This window comes from Prinia subflava, chromosome 3 (assembly GCF_021018805.1).
Source record: "Prinia subflava isolate CZ2003 ecotype Zambia chromosome 3, Cam_Psub_1.2, whole genome shotgun sequence".
Taxonomy (NCBI): Eukaryota; Metazoa; Chordata; class Aves; order Passeriformes; family Cisticolidae; genus Prinia; species Prinia subflava.
In genome coordinates, this window is record NC_086249.1 from 105,972,010 (window position 1) to 105,991,898 (window position 19,889).

At 50.9% G+C, this 19,889-nt stretch overlaps 1 protein-coding gene and 1 long non-coding RNA gene across 2 annotated transcripts in view; both read left to right on the top strand.

Annotated features, from left to right (window-relative positions):
• Positions 1–19,889, top strand: part of SETD4 (SET domain containing 4) — a 263,375-nt gene that overhangs the window by 238,967 nt on the left and 4,519 nt on the right. The gene's annotated exons all lie outside the window — the stretch shown is intronic.
• Positions 18,062–19,212, top strand: LOC134548435 (uncharacterized). Its single transcript, XR_010079783.1, has 2 exons — positions 18,062–18,151; positions 18,321–19,212. It is a non-coding gene; the product is annotated as an uncharacterized LOC134548435 (long non-coding RNA).

The window sequence follows — 19,889 nt, forward strand, 5'->3', positions numbered from 1 at the left end:
AATTCCACAACACAAATCATTCCTGATGCATGAAATTAAGAAAATTCAGCTTTGGGATAAAATTTGTGGCAAAGGATTTTTGGTCTTTTTTTTCCTTTAGGTTGCCAGGTTGAAATCAGAAGGAATTTCCCCATGGAAAAGATTCTCAGGCCTTGGCAGGGGCTGCCCAGGGAGCTTTGGAGTGCCCATCCCTGCAGGTGTCACCTGGAGGTGGCCCTGAGTGCTCTGGGCTGGGGACAAGGTGGGCCTGGGGCACAGCTGGCACTGCCTGGGCTGGGAAGGCTTTCCCAGCTTTAATCCTGGGATTCTAAACGAGAGGAGTCAGGAGAAACATCAGTGAGCTGAGAGGGTAATGAAACTTTTCATGTTTTGATGCTTTCTTTAATTTCTCTTTGTGGTTTCTGTAAAGGCAGGAAGTGCTCGGCCAGATCGGGAGCCAGCTGGGCTTGGGGACCTTTGACTCCTTCCACTGGGATTCCACTGGGATTCCACTGGGATTCCCCTGGGATTTCACTGGGATTTCACTGGGATTCCACAGGGATTTCACTGAGATTCCACTGAGATTTCACCGGGATTCCACTGGGATTTCACCGGGATTTCACTGGGATTTCACCGGGATTTCACTGAGATTTCACTGGGATTTCACTGGGATTCCACAGGGATTACACTGGAATTTCACTGGGATTCCACTGGGATTCTACTGAGATTTCACTGGGATTCCACTGGGATTCCGCCAGGATTCCTCTGAGATGTCACTGAAATTTCACTGGGATTTCACTGGGATGTCAGTGGGATTGCACTGGGATTCCTCTGAGATTCCACTGGGATTTCCTCCCTGAGGAGCTCCTTCCCCCTTTGCCCAGCAACGCAAAGACACCAAACACATCAAAAATTTCCTCATTGGGTTAAAAAGTGGCTCTTTGGAGTTGACACCTGAGTTGCTCTGGTGCAGAGAGGTGCACAGGCTCCTTTTGGGAACAGGGCACAGTTTTTACCCCAGGGAGATGAGGCAACACCAATCATTCCCCTGCCTGGATGTTTTTGGGGTGAGAACACTGGAAAGTGTTGAAGGAGCCCCATCCCCATCACGGATGGGGGACAGGGGGTTTGGATTCCACTGGGATTCCACAGGGATTCCACTAGGATTTCACTGGGATTCCACTGGGATTCCACTGGGATTCCACTGGGATTCCACTGGGATTCCACTAGGATTTCACTGGGATTTCACTGGGATTCCACTGGGATTTCACTGGGATTTCACTGAGATTCCACTGGGATTTCCTCCCTGAGCAGCTCCTTCCCCCTTTGCCCAGCAACGCAAAGACACCAAACACATCAAAAATTTCCTCATTGGGTTAAAAAGTGGCTCTTTGGAGTTGACACCTGAGTTGCTCTGGTGCAGAGAGGTGCAAAGGCTCCTTTTGGGAACAGGGCACAGGTTTTACCCCAGGGAGCTGAGGCAACACCAATCATTCTCCTGCCTGGATGTTTTTGGGGCGAGAACCCTGGAAAGCGTTGAAGGAGCCCCATCCCCATCACGGATGGGGGCCAGGGGTTTGGAAAGCAGGGAAGGAAAGGGTGTGAGGGGGAACTGAGCAGTGAATCCCCTCCTCCAGCCCCACCATCCTGTCAGAAACCCAACCCCAGGCGTGGAGCCACGGGGCCACACAGACACTGAGGCCGAATTTCATGTTCTGCCCTCAAACCATGATGTCATCGCCAACTTCTGCCGAGTTCAGGAAAACCAATGACTCAGCGTCTTGTTTCAGCTCCCTCCAGCCATGCTTTCAGCTTTGGTCAGCATCAAACAGGGATTTTTGGGGGGCTGGGAGGGGGGAGCCTCCGTCTCTGGCTGCTGCTCCCATCAAATCCGTGTCACAAATCCCTGCAGGCTCCGATTTGGGAGCGGCACACATGCTCGAGTAACAGCCTGGAGGAGAGAGGGAAATAGCAAAGGGAAAAGGGAAATGAAAGCAGGCAGAGGGGGAAAAATCCCACATAAAAATGGGGGAAATGTGAGTGAAACGGAGATCGTGACTCAGTTTTCTAACCACAGCTCCAAGGTCCCCGTTTGTGGACAGGATGTGACTTCATGCTCTGGTGGGGAGCAGGAACCAAAACGGGTGAGCGAATCCTTCTGAGCCTTCAGGTCTAATTCTGTTTGGGAAAGAAAAATCCCCAAACCCTTCCCACTGCTGTATTTCACTGAGTGCCAGCGAATTCTCAGCACAAAACTCTGCCTGAACTGTCCCTGTTCTGTCCCTGCTGGCAGCCCCCAGGGCCAGGGGAAGCTGCTCCTTCACTGGGCCTTTAGGAATGAGGGAAGGACAAATGGTGGCAGCTGGAAGCATTCCTGCCTGGCAGCTGGAGTGTGACAGTGTGACACTGCCACTGCAGCTCTGGGTGACACGAGGACTCAGCTCCTGGATCCTCTTGGAGCGGGCAGGAATCGCTCCCTCACCTCTGCCACGGAACTCAAAGTGCTCTTAGTGAGGACAACCCCACGTGGCCCCACCTGTGCAGCCCAAATTTTGGGCAAGGAGGCCACTGGCACCCGGCTGGGATCAGGGATCAGCAGGGCAGGGATTGTCCCCTGTGCTGGGCACTGGAGGTCACATCCCAAACCCTGCGTTTGGTTTGGGGGCCCTCGCTTGAAAACGACCTTGAGGGGTTGGAGTGAGTCCAAAGGGCAGTGGAGATGGGAAAGAGGCTGGAAAACCCATCCTGAGGGAGCAGCTGAGCTGGGAAGGGGCTGAGCGTGGAGAAAAGGAGGCTCAGGGGGGACCTTGTGGCTCTGCACAAGTCCCTGACAGGAGGGGCAGGGACAGGAGGAGAGGAAATGGCCTCAAATTGCACCAGGGGAGGCTCAGCCTGGAGATTGGAAAGGAAATTTCCCTGGCAGAGTGGTCAGGCCTTGGGCTGAGCTGCCCAGGGAGGTTTGCAGTCACTGTCTGTGGGAGTGCTCAGGAGGAGTCTGGAGGTGGCCCCTGGGGACAGGGTTTGGGGGATGCTGGTGGGGCTGGGGTGGCACTGGGGGATCCTGAGGGGCTCTTCCCACCTTGGTGATTCCAGGAAATCCAAGCCAAAGGCACCTGCACATCCACCAAACATTCAGGGGGCCACAGCTCACAATTCATCTGCTCCCAGGCTCAGCCCCTTGAGGGCTGTGAGAGCCTCCAGGATGGTCCCTCCCATCCAAAGCTCAGGTTCCTGCAGAGTCAGAGGGATGAGATGGAGTTCAGGTGGGGTTTAGAGTGACAGTCTGGAGGTGGCCCGGCTGGGGTGGCACTGGGTGATCCTGGGGGGCTCTTCCCACCTTGGTGATTCCATGATCCTGTGATCCTGTGATTCTGTCAGCTCAGATTTGCAGGTGCTGCTTTGAGCACTGGATTTGAGGCCTCCAGCCCTTCCTTTCACCCAGGGAGGGAAGCAGAGGAGGTTTGGAATGTGCTGGTGGTTCTGATGGTGCTGCCATGGGCTGAGAGCAGATTTCCTCCTGTGGAGCCCTCCCCGGGCTGGGGGTGCTCAGGAATGATGATCCAAAGGTGTGGGAAGATGCTCTGCCTGGAGTTGGGGTGAAACAGCTCCAACACCCCCAAATTTGCAAAGCTCTCAGTGGTCCATGGCTGCTTTTGGGCTTGGGAACCAACCCCAAGCTGAAACCAGCCTGAGTCACCAACGCCAAAGTTCAACTTCCCGACAGAAACTGCAGCAAGGGAGGATTTGAGTGAGCACCTGATAAATGCTCCAGCGAGGGAAAGTGCTGATAACTTATCTAAAGCTGGGCTGACACAGCTGGGGCCTGACTGACACCTTATCCCTTAAAACACAATCCCATTTTTTTACTGGAGCATCTCCCAACATCATTTTTCTTTGAGAGTGTGTGGAGATTCCTCCCTGGAGTGGGAACACCCTTTGAGGTCCCCCTGAGTGAGATTTTCCCCCTTTCCTTGCTCTGGGTGAGTAACATCAAACTCTACTGAATAATTATTTTTCCTGATTTTAATGTAATTGCTTTAAAATAGTGAACTCCACCTGTAGTTTTACCTACCTGTGCTGTGTGGTAAATAACTCTGATTAAGGTATTTTATTAGAAATGCCATAATAAATTATTTATATATACAATTATTAATCCTTATATCCTTAATCCTATGGGACAAAACTGCATAAATTATATTAATCACACCTCTATAAAGTTTTAGGTACAACTCCTGCAGACTCTGCTGTGTTTTTCAGGGCATTCATTCCTTTTGTGGTGTGTCTTAGGACACCCTGGGATCTGAACTGAGCGATGGGATGGGATGGAATGGGATGGGATGGGATGGGATGGGATGGGATGGGATGGGATGAGGAGGCTCTCAGGATCCCAAACCTGCCTTGGGCAGCCTGGATTATCTCTTAGCCCTGTGTGAGGTGTCCTTGCTCCTCTTCCCAGGGTCACATTTCTGCCCCATGGGATGATCCCAGCAATCCCACCATTTTTTTAACCTCTGAAAACCACCCCAAGTGGCCACCACACACTGAAAAAGTCATTTTTAAGGTGTCAGGAGGTGTTGTGCATTTTCTTTTCTGGCCTCCCCAGACGTGGACAGCCCATGATGAACAGAACCCCTGGGACAAGCCACATTTGGAGCAGATCCCACTGTCCTCCACACCAAAATCTCCCAATTTTTTTCCTGGTTTATCCCAGCTCAGCCGCATCCAACCCTGCCCACGGTGCCTTTCCTTCCTCCTTTTCTCCTCCCTCAGCTCCAGCCCACAAGACACTTCCAACATTAGCAACGGTTCAGTGCATAATGGTTTTCAAAGCCTCGCTGTATCTCCTCTAAATGAGAAAAATAAATATCTGGGGAGCTCTTGCACATGTCAACAGTGAAGCAATTTGTGTAGGCAGCTCTGGAAACAGTGACAGAGCGAGGAGCTGCGCATAGCTCGGTAATAATATCATCACTGTCTAGACAACTCCACAATTAACAGCCAGACAGACCCAGGCCTTCTTTAAGGAGCCTCCAACAATAAAAAATATTCCTCCACAGGGAAGAAAGCCACAGCTCTCATTCCCTGCTACCTTGCGCTGGAATTAATTCTGTTTCAGAGGCTTTCTAAGAGGAGCTGCTTTTCTCAAGGGTTTGCAAAAAATTGCCTTTGGTGAGGATCTTCCTGTTGGAACATCTGGTTTAACGTTCTCTGATATGGTCACTCTGGGCTGCTTCTCCTCTTTTTATTCACTTCAAAAAAAAAAACAACAACAAAGGTAATTTTTAAAGCTGTACCAGTGCCGGGGAAAACTGTGGATGGATAAAGGCTTTGTGCACAAAGCTTCCAGGGAGATTCAAAATCCCAAGTTTTGGCTCTTCTCTAATTCACAGGCCCGAGGCTGCTCTCACTTCCTGATTTTTGTCTGATCCCCAACCACAGCCACGTTCCACAGGGATAAGCCCAGGGCAAAGGGAGAGCGTTGCCCTCACATTTGATTTTTTGGTATAGAACAACTTTATTCTGTGCAGGTTTTGTCCTGGAAGGCTGCAGTCAGGAATGATCCTTCCTATCCAAAAACTGACTACAGAAGGAAGGAAAAAAATTCTCCAGTTTCCCAGTTTTCCAATGGAAGTCAAGGCTGAGCTCTTCTGTGTTCACTCAGCCTCACCAAGGGTCATGTCCAGGGAGTGACTTTGGAACAAGATGATTTTTAAGGTCCCTTCCGAGCCAGCCCATTCTGTGAGTTTCAGCCTTTTGCAGGACCCAGTTCTGGCTTCAGGGCACCACGAGAGTTCAGGAATGGGCACCGTGGAGAACTGGGAACGTTTCCAGTTTGGAGCTGGTGTTGGTGGCATCAGCAGCACCTCCAGGGCAGGGATGGGCAGTGATGGCAGCTGAGGAATGTTCTCCCTCAGGGCAGACAGGGCTCGGGGCGTTATCCCATCCCACATCAGCTGGGTTTTGTCAGGAAACGCATCCCCAGGTGCCTTTCCCTCCCTGGGGATGGTTGTGGGGTTGGATTTTCATCCTTCCCTGCTTTGAGGAGCTGCCCAGAAGCTGTGAGTGCTCTCACCATGAATCAGCTGCTGCTGCTGCTCCGGGTTCAGCTGGTGGCTCCTTCCCCAGGGAGGAATATGAGCAACGCCCCAAAGATGTGGGAAGGCCGTCAGAACATGACAGGGTAGAAAATAAAGACATTTTTGTCCATGCTTCCCACCACACTGACACAGAAGAGGAGCAGGGTGACGTGGTTCTGAACCAGCAGCTGGCTCTGCAAATGTTGGAAACAGAAGAAACCAAATCTCCTTAAAAAAAAAAAAAAATCAGTAAAACTCTTTGTTATTAGCACTGGCAACATCTCCAAGGAAGACAGGGGTGGAAAAATGTGTCTTTTCCTTGCAACATCCATGGGAATGTTCCTCTCCTGAAATCAGGAGGGTCAAGAGTTGAGCTGAGTGTGTCAAAGCTTCGTTCACGACCAGGACTCACCCCGAGCTCTGGGGATGGCAGGAGGGTTTTGTGGAAAGGTCTCTGCACACCCAGAGCTCAGGAAGGAAACTCTGCTCAATACCCCAAAGGCTCAGGCTGGGGAGGGGATGGGGCTCAGCAGCACTGGCCATGCTCCAGCCTGGAGCCACGTTTAGATGGGGATATCTGAATGTAGTGGAATAAAAATCTGCTCGTTCCCACTGGCCCTGGTTTTGCAGGATCATGATTCCATGATTCCTGGAATCACCAAGGTGGGAAGAGCCCCTCAGGATCCCCCAGTGCCACCCCAGCGCCACCAGCATCCCCCAAACCCTGTCCCCAAGGGCCACCTCCAGACTCCTCCTGAGCACTCCCACAGACAGTGACTGCAAACCTCCCTGGGCAGCTCAGCCCAAGGCCTGACCACTCTGCCAGGGAAATTTCCTTTCCCAATCTCCAGGCTGAGCCTCCCCTGGTGCAATTTGAGGCCATTTCCTCTCCTCCTTTCCCTGCCCCTCCTGTCAGGGACTTGTGCAGAGCAGTGAGGTCCCCCCGAGCTGTAATTTGGGCTTTGATGTTTGCACCAATTCTGACAACCCTTGGTTTCCCTGTCCCCATTTGAGTCAGCAATGTCAGCCTGCAAAATGCAGGGCAGGAATTGCACAGGGAGCAGCTCCTGCCTTATTAAAAATCTCCTTTTCCTGATGGATTTGGATGGTGGTGGCTCCATTTTTGCTCCCCATGCGTGAGCAGGTTCCTTCCTGGATGATCTTCAACAAATCAATTCAGGATTCCCTCTGGAAATAAACTCCATGGGAGATTTGACCATTCCTGTGCTCAGTGCTTGGGAAATGAAGGAATTCCTGGTCAGACCTCAGGAAGAAGGCCTGACTATCCCAAGGAACCCCGTGTGGAGCTTTCTCATGGAGCAGAGTAATCCTTTACCTCAAGAAGCGCAAAATACTTAAAGCTCCATTTTCCCTGAGGTGTTCTGTGGGGCAAACCAGAGTGAATTCCCAGCCTGGCTGATCTCATTCCAGGTTTTGGAGAGCGTGGCAGTGGGACAGGAAGCAGTGGGGTGATCTGTGTGTCTGGGGCAGCAGGCGAGGCCATCCCGCCGTGCCAGAGCTGCCTCTGGATGCTGCAGCAGGCCGGGAATGCTTTCCCTGCTGTCTTGGCCACTGATCTGAAATGTCTTCTGAGGGAAAATGCTTGAGCCTGGAAAATGATTGTGCTGCTTCACAGACATGCCTGGGAAATCAGAACATCCCCACGGAGGACGTGAGTTCATCCCCACCCTCGGATTCTCCCCCCGGAACATTTGGGGAACACTTTGGACAACTCAGGAGCCTCTGAGGAGACCAAAAGGAGACAGAGAACTCCAGAACTTCCCAAAATTGTGGCCCTGTTCCAGGCCAGCTATTGGCCTGAAGAAAAAAAAGGAAGGGAATGCTGAGTTTGGAGCCTTTTTCCCACTCCTGCATGGGGAGTTTTTGGGGAATGCTTGAATTCCTCAGCGTCTGCTCCTCTGGGACATCAGGCTGGGAGAAGGGAGGGGATCAGTGAAGCAACTCCCAGACCAAATTTCCAAACAGTCCAAGCACAGAGATATCCTTGTAGAGCTTGTTTGAAACTTGTCCATGGAAGCCAAGGCTGGAAAAGCCTTCACCAACTCAAACCCCCTCATTACTGCCTCGTGTTCCTTTAAGAGGGGTTTCCTATCAAATCCCAGCTGCTGAAGGCAGCAAATTCCAGCAAAACTCCTTTCACCACTGGATACAATTCATTCTGTTTTCAAAAAAAAAAAAACCAACCCTGGCTGTCGTGGCTGTGTAGGTGGGTGAGAAAATGTGAACAGCTGCTCTCGCTGCAGGAGCAGCCTGCCAAAAATCCTTGTGCTGTGAACAACTGTGCTAAATTTGGTTCCCTGCTTCGGATTACTCAGTAGCCAGGCTCCCTCCCTGCCCTCACCCCAAACACAAGCCCCTCTCTGTCAAAGGCAGATGATTCCAGAGGCTGTCATCGGGCACCTGGGAACGGCAGCGCTTCCCACAAAACCCGGGCGTTCTGACAGATGAGGAGGGAACAACTCATTTTTGACAAGGGAGGAGGGGACAGCTCTGACACTGGGGACACTCCTGGGGACAGCTGGAGCTGGCCCTGGTGTCCAGCAAAGGGAGGCAGGGATGACACATTCCGTGCTCCTGAGGCTGGAGTGCCGGGAGAGATGTGGGGATGGCAGCACCTCCAGCAGAGTCACCCCTTGTGTCCCTCTGGGATGGAGAAAGTCCAGGGCAGGGAATGAGGCTGGAGGCCCAGGAGGGGCTGAGGGAGCTGGGAAGGGGCTGGAGAATTCCTGAGGGAGCTGGGAAGGGGCTCAGCCTGGAGAAAAGGAGGCTCAGGGGGACCTTGTGGCTCTACACAAGTCCCTGACAGGAGGGGCAGGGAAAGGAGGAGAGGAAATGGCCTCAAATTGCACCAGGGGAGGCTCAGCCTGGAGATTGGGAAAGGAAATTTCCCTGGCAGAGTGGTCAGGCCTTGGGCTGAGCTGCCCAGGGAGGTTTGCAGTCACTGTCTGTGGGAGTGCTCAGGAGGAGTCTGGAGGTGGCCCTTGGGGACAGGGTTTGGGGGATGCTGGTGGGGCTGGGGTGGCACTGGGGGATCCTGGAGGTTCCTTCCAGCCCTGATGATTCCATGGCTCTGTGGAATGCACCCCTTGGGGCTGAGCTGGAGATTTCCATGAGAAAGAGTTTGTGTTGCTGGTGGAGGAGGACACTTGTCCCTTACCCCATGGGAAGGTGGAAGTCACTCTCCCAGTTGTTCTCCAGAGCATTTCCCCTGCTCTGCTCCCCAGCGAGCCCAGTTTGAAGCCAGGATTTCACCTGCAGCCATCAACAAACCCCCTGCAGCAGGGACAGCTCTGAATGGAGGAGTCTGCAGAGCTCCTGGGATGCTGGGATAGGAAACCCTCACAGACTCAGGGAATCACCAAAGTTGGAAGAGCCCTTCCGGACCCTCCAGTCCCACTGTGAGCCCAGCCCCAGCATCCTCACCCTCAGCCACGTCCCCAACCCTGACATCACGCTCAGCAGTCCCAGAGGCTGAAGGCATCGCTGAACTTCCTCAATTTTTGAGAAAAATCCTCCACAAGCCCCACTTTGATGATGCACATCGTCTTTTCTTTCCTCCTGCAATTTTCTGGATGAAATGCTTGGCCCTCAATTAGCTGGAGAGTTAACGAGGAGGCCAAGTGGTGACGGGGAGGCACAAAACCAACATCTGGAACGCGCAGGATTAGTGAAGACCCTTTAATTAGGATGATGTCACTCCACCCTCCCTCCCCTCTCCGAGGAAATGATGGATGTTCAGTCCTGACGTGTTTTGTTGGGATCACACCAGCTGCCCATGAAGGAGCAGGGAAATCGTGGCTTTGATGTGCCAGGTACCTAATGAAGATGAAATCCTGGGAGCAGATCTTTGCTCAGATTCCTGCAAAATCCCAGCAGAACCTCTGGGCTTCAAACTCCTTCAGAGGAGCAGGAGCTGCTCAGTCTCCATCCTTTCCAACTTGAGGAGTGATTTTTCCCCCAGTCCTTTGGTCTGCACCCCTCCAAAGGCTTTGGTCTTATAAACTCATCACCGTGTCAAGATCCTGCGAGAAACTCGTGTTCCCACTATCCATACAAAATGGATTAGAGGGGGGATGAAAAGGGCTTGGAAAGGCAAAGCCAGATCCAAGTTTAGTTTCCTAAATGTCAGCACGAGGCAGCTCCTGGCTTCTGTCATGATCCTGAAGAAAAATGGGTTGTTACTCCTGTGGTTCAATTTGTTAAGATTATTTATTGTCCACAAGACAGGAATTGTTTTGCCTTGGTCTTGAAGTGATCCTTAACCCCAGAGGAAAGAGGAATTAAAGGAATGAAGAACTAAAAGGAAATACGTCTTTTTTATTAATAATAAAAAAGAAATGTTGGAAAAAAAATGCATCTCTGGGCAGTTTCAATTTTTGTGCAGGATAAGAAATATTTGGGAATGAAGGCAGGGATTAAAAAACTAAAAAAAAAACCAAACCAAACAACTAAAACAAACAAAAAAAACCCAAAAAACCAAATCAACAGCTAAACCCCCCTAAAAACTAAAAACTAAAAAAAAAAAGGGGGGGAGGAATTTAAAGAAAAATCTGATTTTTGCTCCAGCACAAAATTCCTCCCTCGAAAATGTGCTTGCACCTCAGCAAGCCTTTTATGGGATCTTGGATGCTCGGGGATGTTTGTGTAATTGCTTCTTGTAAATGAGCTTCTCCTCTGCAACACTTTACAGGAAAGCACTTTCCTTCGCCATCTGTTATCCAGTTGTTTTAACTGGCTTTCCAGTTATTTGGAGCAGTCATTTACAAGAACCTTTTTAACCTCCAGAAGATGAAATCATTGAAGCCTCACTGGGCTCCCCGTGCCTAAAAACTGAGGGGCTGAGGGTTAAAATTCCTGAGAGAGGAGCAGGAATGTGGAAATCAGTGGTGGGCAACCCAAAATTGACAATATTATTATTTTTTAAAGTTCTGAGTGAATTTGTTTATTTGGAGAAAGTTGTTTGGGGGATCTGGGGATGATTTTTCATCCCTAGGTCACTTTTGGAATCTGTGCCATTATCAGCCAGGGGCTGGTCAGTGGAAGTGAACTTTGGGACTAAAAATGGCTTTGTCAAACACAGAAATCATGGAATTATGGAATGGTTTGGGCTGGGAGGGAGCTCAAAGACCATTCAGTGCCACCTTTGCCGTGGCAGGGACACCTTCCACTGTTCCAGGCTGCTCCAGCCTGACCTTGGACACTTCCAGGGATCCAGGGGCAGCCACAGCTGCTCTGTTCCAGTCTCCCCACCCTCCCAGGGAACAATTCCTTCCCAATATCCCACCCAATCCTGCCCTCTTTCAGTTTTAAAACCATTCTCCCTCATCCTGCCACTCTTCACCCATTAAAAAAAGTCATTTTCCCTTCTTTTTAGAACTTTTTAGGAAAGGGTGCTCAGTTTTCCTGTAATCCTTCCCTTCTCCAGGTGAACATTCCCAGCTCTCCCAGCCTGTCAGACATTCCCAGCCTTTCCAGGAGGACAGCTCAGTGGAAGTTCTGTTTCTGCAGCTTGGGAGGTGAAGGGTTCAGGTGTCCCCCCGTGCTGGGGTCACCTGAAGGCTTTTCCCATGGAAGATGTTTTTGGGATCACACAGAGATCTCAGCAACTTCTGGGCAGATAAAAGCATTTTAAGAGGGCAAGAAAAGTTTGGGAATGAAGGGAGGGATTACAAAGCTAAAAAGATGGGGGCTGGAAGAGGATTATTTTCTTCCACCCCCTTTTCCTGTTCTCTCCACAGCACAAAACTCAGCTCCTCCTCCTTTTCCCTCGTGTCAGGGACATTTGTGGCACAAAACCCCTCACAGGGGGCAGCTCTGGCTGTGGCAGGGGCAAACATCCACCAAGCTCCTCCTGGGGTGCCAAAAACAGGGCCCTGGCCTCTGGAAAAGAACAGCCACCATGGGAAGATCCAGGAATTTGCCACGTGTGGGTTTGTTATCTGATTTTATGTTAGAGCCGAGGTTAAATGCACGAGAGACAGATTTCATATTTGGATTCAGATGTTTATTAATTCTTATCTCTGTTACAGTCTCACAAGCTGTGAGCTCTAGCTAACAAAGTAGAAAATGGCTCCCATCTCTAACTCTTTCCAAGGCCTTTTAAGCACAAACTGTCCAATTAAGAAATGACACCTCAATTATTTTTACTTTTAACCCAATACCAAACCACCCGTGGTTCACAATGAGGACTTTTCTACCCAATTACCAAACACCACCCAGAGCCGTGGAGGAGAAGGTGAAAAAGCAGGACTGGCCTCTGCCCTAAATCCTCCACCTTGCTTTCTATCCATTGCTGTGTTCTAACCCCTTAAACTCTGAGTTTTGCACGCTGTGATCTCACACCCTTCTATCCAAACTGCAACCCCACAGTCCCAGTGCTGTCACTCAATTTTGGAGCCTTCTCCAGGCCCAGGTGAAATGCAGAGTTTGCCTGGGGGTCAGAGCCTGTGAGCACAGAGAGTCTGGAATTCCCAGAGCCCGGGGTTCCAGCAGCCATGTGCAGATGTTGTCACTGCTGGAAGAGCCCGACCCCGCTCCGAGGTGCCGGAGCTGCCGCACGTCGGCTTTCCCGGGAGTTGTGCTGGGCACAGACCCCCTTGTTGGAACCCCGGGCTCTGGGAATTCCAGACTCTCTGTGCTCACAGGCTCTGACCCCCAGGCAAACTCTGCATTTCACCTGGGCCTGGAGAAGGCTCCAAAATTGAGGGACAGCACTGGGACTGTGGGGGTGCAGTTTGGATAGAAGGGTGTGAGATCACAGCGTGCAAAACTCAGAGTTTAAGGGGTTAGAACACAGCAATGGATAGAAAGCAAGGTGGAGGATTTAGGGCAGAGCCCAGTCCTGCTTTTTCACCTTCTTCTCCATGGGTCTGGGTGGTGTTTGGTAATTGGGTAGAAAAGTCCTCATTGTGGGCCAGGGGTGGTTGGGTATTGGGTTAAAAGTAAAAATAATTGAAGTGTCATTTCTTAATTGGATACTTTGTGCTTAAAAGGCCTTGCAGAGAGAGATAAGAGCCATTTTTTAGTTTGTTAGCAGAAGTGCTGTAGCACTCGCTCTGTGAGACTGTAACAGAGATAAGAATTAATAAACATCTGAGTCTGAACAACAAATACCGTCTTGAGCATTTAATCCCAACTCTGGAGAAAGAAGACAAAATGAAACAGCCCCTGGCATGGTGTCAGCAGAGATCCTGCTGCTTCCACACTGGGAAACGAGCTGGGAATGCTGTGACTGCTGTGGCAGGATCAGGGTTTGGGTTTCTGCTGTCCCAGGTCCCCTCTCCCAGCCACCTTTGTCACCCTGAGGTGCCAAAAATCCTCCTGGGCACCCCCCGAGGTGCCCCCTGTGCTTTCCCTGTTATCCCATGGGATGGAGACGTGTCCTGTGCCCCCTGCCCATTGTCCATGAGGGGTGTGTCCCATCAGGGAGGTTCCAGAGGGGATTGGGGTTGGATTTTAGGGCAAGGCTCTTCCCCAGAGGTGCTGGCACTGCCCAGGCTCCCCAGGGAATGGGCACGGCCCCGAGGCTGCCACAGCTCCAGGAGCCTTTGGGATGCCAGGGTGGGATTGTTGGGGGTCTGGGCAGGGACAGGAGCTGGATTTGGATATTCCTTGCGGATCCCTTCCAGCTCAGGATATTCCATGAATTCATGGGGAGCCAAGCTTCTCTTGCCTTGCTGGAAGTGCAGTGGCACAGGAAGGGGGAATGGTAATAGTTGGATTTCTGCTGGAGAAGCCCAGTGGGAAGGGGAAAACAGGCCAGTGGGAAGGAGAGACAGAAATCCAGTGGGATTATGGATGGCAAGAGGAAAAATGAACACGAGGGCACTGCTAGAAAAGAGGGAGACCAAAGAGGAAAAAGAGATTTAATAAGAAATTAAATATAGTGCCTACCCCAGTCCTGGAAGGGGGAGCTGGGTCAGTAATTCACAGAGCAGGTTTCCTTCCAGCTGGGAAAACAGATCCCTTCCTTTTAAAATGGAGTTACAGCTTCCAAAACAGGGATGGGAATACAGGCCAAACCTAAGATGTTCACAAATTCCAGTTTATTCCATGGGATGTGGGGAGGCTCCGCCTCAGGGGCCTCCAGGCCGGAGCTGTGGGAGCTCTCCAGGCCTGGCAGCCACCAGCACTTCCCTGGAAAACACCGAATCCAGGTGGGAAGAGCCCCTCAGGATCACCCAGTGCCACCACCAGCATCCCCCCAAACCCTGTCCCCAAGGGCCACCTCCAGACTCCTCCTGAGCACTCCCACAGACAGTGACTGCAAACCTCCCTGGGCAGCTCAGCCCAAGGCCTGACCACTCTGCCAGGGAAATTTCCTTTCCCAATCTCCAGGCTGAGCCTGCCCTGGTGCAATTTGAGGCCATTTCCTCTCCTCCTTTCCCTGCCCCTCCTGTCAGGGACTTGTGCAGAGCCCCCCTGAGCCTCCCCTTCTCCCCCAGACTGCCCCAAATCCCTCAGCTGCTCCTCCCAGGATGTTTTTCCAGCCCCTGGACAATCCCAGCCATCCTCAGGAAGAGGAGACATCTCCCCAGCTGTGTTTCACCTCAGTCAGAGAGAGTATCAAAGAGAAGAAAATCAGGTTCTAAATGCTCTGGTCTTTCTGAGTATTTATTTATAAGACAAATTTTCAGTGTAAAAGAAACACTGGGGGTTTTTTCGTTATAAATTTTACCCGTCCCAGCTTTTATCAGATGATTTTGAGCATTTCCAACACTAACAAAAGGAGAAAAGTGGAATGTCACAGTGACATCACGGGGATGTCCTTACAGAGTCCCCAGGGGATGGCATCTCCCATTTCTACAGCAAATCCAGCACTTTTTAGGGACCTTCCAGACACCTGGAGTCAATGGGAGGCCGATTGTTGACGTCAGTACTGCAGGAGCTTCCCCCAGGAACTCTGTCAGACACTGGGAAATATTTTCTAATTGCATTTTCTTGTTAAACACAACCAAATTTCCTCTGTCTGTGTCCCTGGATCCTTCAGGATCCCCTTCTTTCCAAAGGGCCTTTTTGGAGATTATTTTCTGATGGAAATCTGTAATTTGGGAAGAGCAGATGGTTCTGATTCCAACTGGGGTCTGCAGTCAGTTCTGATGGAAACAGAGCAGCTTTGGACTCAAACCCCCAGAATTTGGCAAGTGGGAAATATTCCAGAGCCATTCCAGCTCTCCCATGCTGGGTGTTGGTTCCAACAGGAGCAGGCTGGAGTGAAATTGGATATTACGGAAGAGACCTCTGTAATCCTTCGAATTCCATCCTTCAAATTCAAATCCTTTCAACAAGGGGGAAAAAATCAGAGCAGCAAGGGGAGAGAACTGAGGAGAAAAAGCATCAAAAATGCAAAAATTTAAATAAAAATATGAAGAAGAGGGAGAAGTTCAGGAGAGGAACCAACCCAGGATTTTTAAAGGAAAATGAAGTGGACAGAGATGAGAATGCCCAGGGCAGAGGGTTGGAACTGGATGATCTTTAAGGTCCTTTCCAACCCCAACCATTCTGGGATTTAAAAGAATAAAAAAGAAATTTCTATCTTCTGTGAGGGGAAAAAACAGAAGAGGAAAGGGCTCTGGAAATTCCTAATTTCTTCACAGATGTCCACACCTCCATGCTTTACCTGAACATCCCAACAGCAAATAAATCTTGGGAAAGGGATTTTATTTGAACAAAATCTGTTCTTGGATTGGTTTTACCTTGAGACCAAAACCACCAATCGATCATCTTACACTTATTTCCTATTTGGTGCCGTTGGCTTTTGTCCATCCTTCAACCACAGCCGAGTCCAGCCTCCCCAGGGAAGTCCCTGGTGGTTTTTGGTTTTTTCTGTGCCCACAGCAGGTCCTGGTGACGTTGAAGGTTTGGGTGACGTGAGGGGTGCCCGGCTCTGGTTCCTTTTCTCACGTGCATTAAATGGGAAGTTGTGATTTAAGGCTGAGCTCTTCAAACTCCCTGAGGTTTTCTCACGAATTTCACAGCCTGGCAGCCCTGTGAGGACTCCTCCAGCAGCTTCTTCCCTGTAATGCCCTCATGAGACAGAAATAAAATCTCAAGTTCCTTAATTTGGCTCTAAAAGCAGCCCAGCCACAGCACGTCTCCAGCAGCAGCCGCACTTCTGCATTCTGGGAAAACCTTCCCAAAAAATGATGAAGCAGAAGTGAATTGTGAGAACTTCAGGGCAGAGCCTCTGCCGGGCTCTTCCACCAAAAAAAAAAAAAAAAAAAATCCAGCTGCCCACAAATAGCATGAGTTTTATTCTTAATAATTGCTTGGAATATCTGCAGACTCATAAAATTTCTTTTAAAAACGCCCTTTTCCCCCTGGAGCATTAAAAATTCCTCTTTGCCCTGATTCCTATGGAAATTTTGGCAGGGATTGGAGCAATCCTGTGTCTGACGTCCCTCTGCTGTTGTTTTACCCCTCTCTTGTGTGGCACTGAACCCTCTCAGCTCAGGCTCTTTTCTTTCTTGCTGTAGCTTCAGGAGACAAAATCCACATGGAGGTGAAACCTGAATGATCTTCAAAATTCCCTCAAAATTCCAAGTCCTCACCAGGTCATCCCTCAGCCATGAATTTTGGGAATTCCCCCCAAATTAATTTGATACCCTTATGTCTGAAAAAAAAAAATAGGAAGGAGGTGGCTGGGTTCTGTATGTTGGAACAAGATGAGATTGGAGCTTGAGAGGAGAAATGAAGAGCAAAGATTTATCACAAGGCAGAAACAACTCCAACAGCAGATGTGGAAAGTATAGCGACAAAAACATCCCAGAATCCCAGGATCCCTGAGGTTGGGGAAGATCTCCAAAATCATCGAGTCCCAGCTGTGCCCCAGGCCCACCTTGTCACCCTGAGTGCCACCTCCAGGTGACACCTGCAGGGATGGGCACTCCAAAGCTCCCCGGGCAGCCCCTGCCAAGGCCTGAGCTCCCTTTCCATGGGCAAATTCCTGCTGCTGCCCAAGCTGAGCCTCCCCTGGCCCAGCCTGAGGCCGTTCCCTCTCCTCCTGTCCCTGTTCCTGGAGCACAGCCCGACCCCCCCGGCTGTCCCCTCCTGTCAGGGACTTGTGCAGAGCCACAAGGTCCCCCCTGAGCCTCCTTTTCTCCAGCCTCAGCCCCTTCCCAGCTCCCTCAGGAATTCTCCAGCCCCTTCCCAGCTCCCTCAGGAATTCTCCAGCCCCTTCCCAGCTCCCTCAGGAATTCTCCAGCCCCTTCCCAGCTCCCTGCCCTGCCCTGGACACGCTCCAGCCCCTCCAGGGCTCTCCTGCAGGAGCCACAGCTGGACACAGCCCTGGAGCACAGAGGGACAATCCCTGCCCTGCTCCTCACAGACCTCACTCCATTTCTGGGTTCTCTCTGGGCTTCCTGAGCCTGAAATCCTTCCCTGGATGAACAAATCCAGCAGTGGCTTCTCTCTGGGACAGCTGCCAGGCCCATGGGATGTGTGGTCCCTGTCCCAGTCCCCTCCTGGCTGCACATCCCTGCCTTCCACAAATCCCTCTGCTCCTGCCGAGCCCTACCCACCAAACCACGGGAGAACGTGTCAGGACCTGACTCCAAAGCATTCCACGGGTATTCCAGGAATTCTGACAGCTTTGGCAGGTCAGGGGCTGAGGGCTGCTGGGTCTGGCATCGCTGCATCCCCCACAGTTCTGGAATATTTGGGTTTTATTTTATTGCAGGGCCTCTTTTCCCCGCTCAGCTGGGAGCTCCTTGCTGGTTTCCCCCGGGAATGGTTTTGTTGTGCCTGTGCCAGGCTGGGTAGGCAGAGGTTGTGCCCAGGGTCTGGTTGTGTTTTATCTTCTTTTTCCAGGGTTGGTGTCGTGGTTTGAAGGGAAGTGAGTTTTTTTGGAAGTAGTGGTCAAACCAATCAGTCTTTTGGGTCTGAGTATTGGCACCTTTGTTGGCCACTAAGAGGTGGACACGCCTCTGAGGACACGAGGGGTTAAAAGCCGGATTTCCCAGCAGGACTCTCTCTTTCCTGCTCTGCTTTCGGAGAGGGAGCGTCTTCTCCTCTTCCCCTGCCGGCCTGGCTAGGCCGGGTGGGGGAGGGGAGCAAGGTGGGCCTGGCTGAGCAAGGTGGGCCTCGGGGTGGGGAACAGAGGGAGCTGGAGTGGAGCTGGTCCAGCTTCCATCTAGAATGGAGGGGTGGAGGGAGAACTTTGGAGGTGCCTTCCGTCCCCCTCCCTGTCCCATCCCGTTCCCCCCCCTCTCCCCCCCCGGTCCCGTCTCTCTCCTCCCCCCACAGAGAGAAGGTGCCGAGCTGGAGCTGCTTGTGAGAACTGCAGTGTCTGCGATCGCCTGTGCCTGACCTTGGTGGTGGGAGATAAAAGCTTTTAACTCTTTCTAAGGCAGAAGAGAGTTATCCCTGGACGCTGTATTCTCATAGTTGGTGGTTTTAGAAGAGAGAGAGGACAGCCTGGGACCGAGAGGGTAATGTGAGATGAAAAGAGGCCCCTTCGATTGCCAGAATGAAGAGGAGTGGCTTATGAAGCTGGACTTTTCTTGCATAATGATAGCCATAGACGGACCCTGGACCCTCCTGATTATAAATAAGACTGTGTTTGGGTGGATGTTTTTGGCTCAAACCCAGAGACGTTTTGGCCTGCTTCTTGGAGCCCCCGGCCCCAGGGGTAAATGGGGGGGACCTGAGTCCCAAAATGAGAAGATGGCCGGTTTTTGGTACTTGGCCAAAACATCCTTAAAAAGAGCCCTGTTGCAGTGCAGGTCCATGGACGGCAGTGAGAGTGCCGGACAAGGAAAGGAGGGTGTCACCCTGGCAGACCCTTCCAGGCAGTGCCATGGGTGACATGGGAACACGGGATGGTGGACCTGTGTTTCCTGTGGGGGGATGGTCTGTGGTGCGAGAGAGACTCCTCTCGTCCTGGATGGAATGTGGATTGTCTGAATTTTAAAGGATGATGATTTGGATTAGGAACCCAGGGTTGTTGAGGGATTAAGCAAGTAGATGAAGGTAATGTGCCGGAGTCAACTGAGTGAGCATGTATGGAATGGAAATTGGGGGGAGGAGAAGCAGTGTTTTGGGAGGTTTTCTCTTCTGCTTTTGGGTGGCTGGGTTTTTCTTTCCTTTTCTATTGTCCATTGTTATGTAATATAATAAATTGTCTGTCTGTTTCAAGAAGTAGGCCTGCTCTGCTCTGTTCTTGACCACATCTCACAGGAGTTCATTAGGTAAAATATATCCTCATGGGTGCATTGGCATTTTGTCAAATGTTAACCCATGACAGTTGGGATTAAATGAGTGAGATGGAATTTTGTGTTTGGACTGAGATGTTTATTAATTCTTATCTCTGTTACAGCCTCACAAACTGTGAGTGCTACAGCACTTCTGCTAACTAAGTAAAAATGGAGGCATCTCTCTCTCTCTGCAAGGCCTTTTAAGCACAAACTGTCCAATTAAGAAATGACACTAAATTATTTTTACTTTTAACGCAATACCCAACCACCCCTGGCCCACAATGAGGACTTTTCTACCCAATTACCAAACACCACCCAGAGCTGTGAAGGAGAAGGTGAAAAAGCAGGACTGGCCTCTGCCCTAAATCCTCCACCTTGCTTTCTATCCATTGCTGTGTTCTAACCCCTTAAACTCTGAGTTTTGCACGCTGTGATCTCACACCCTTCTATCCAAACTGCACCCCCACAGTCCCAGTGCTGTCACTCAATTTTGGAGCCTTCTCCAGGCCCAGGTGAAATGCAGAGTTTGCCTGGGGGTCAGAGCCTGTGAGCACAGAGAGTCTGGAATTCCCAGAGCCCGGGGTTCCAGCAGTTCTCCCATTCCTGGTCCTTGCAGTGG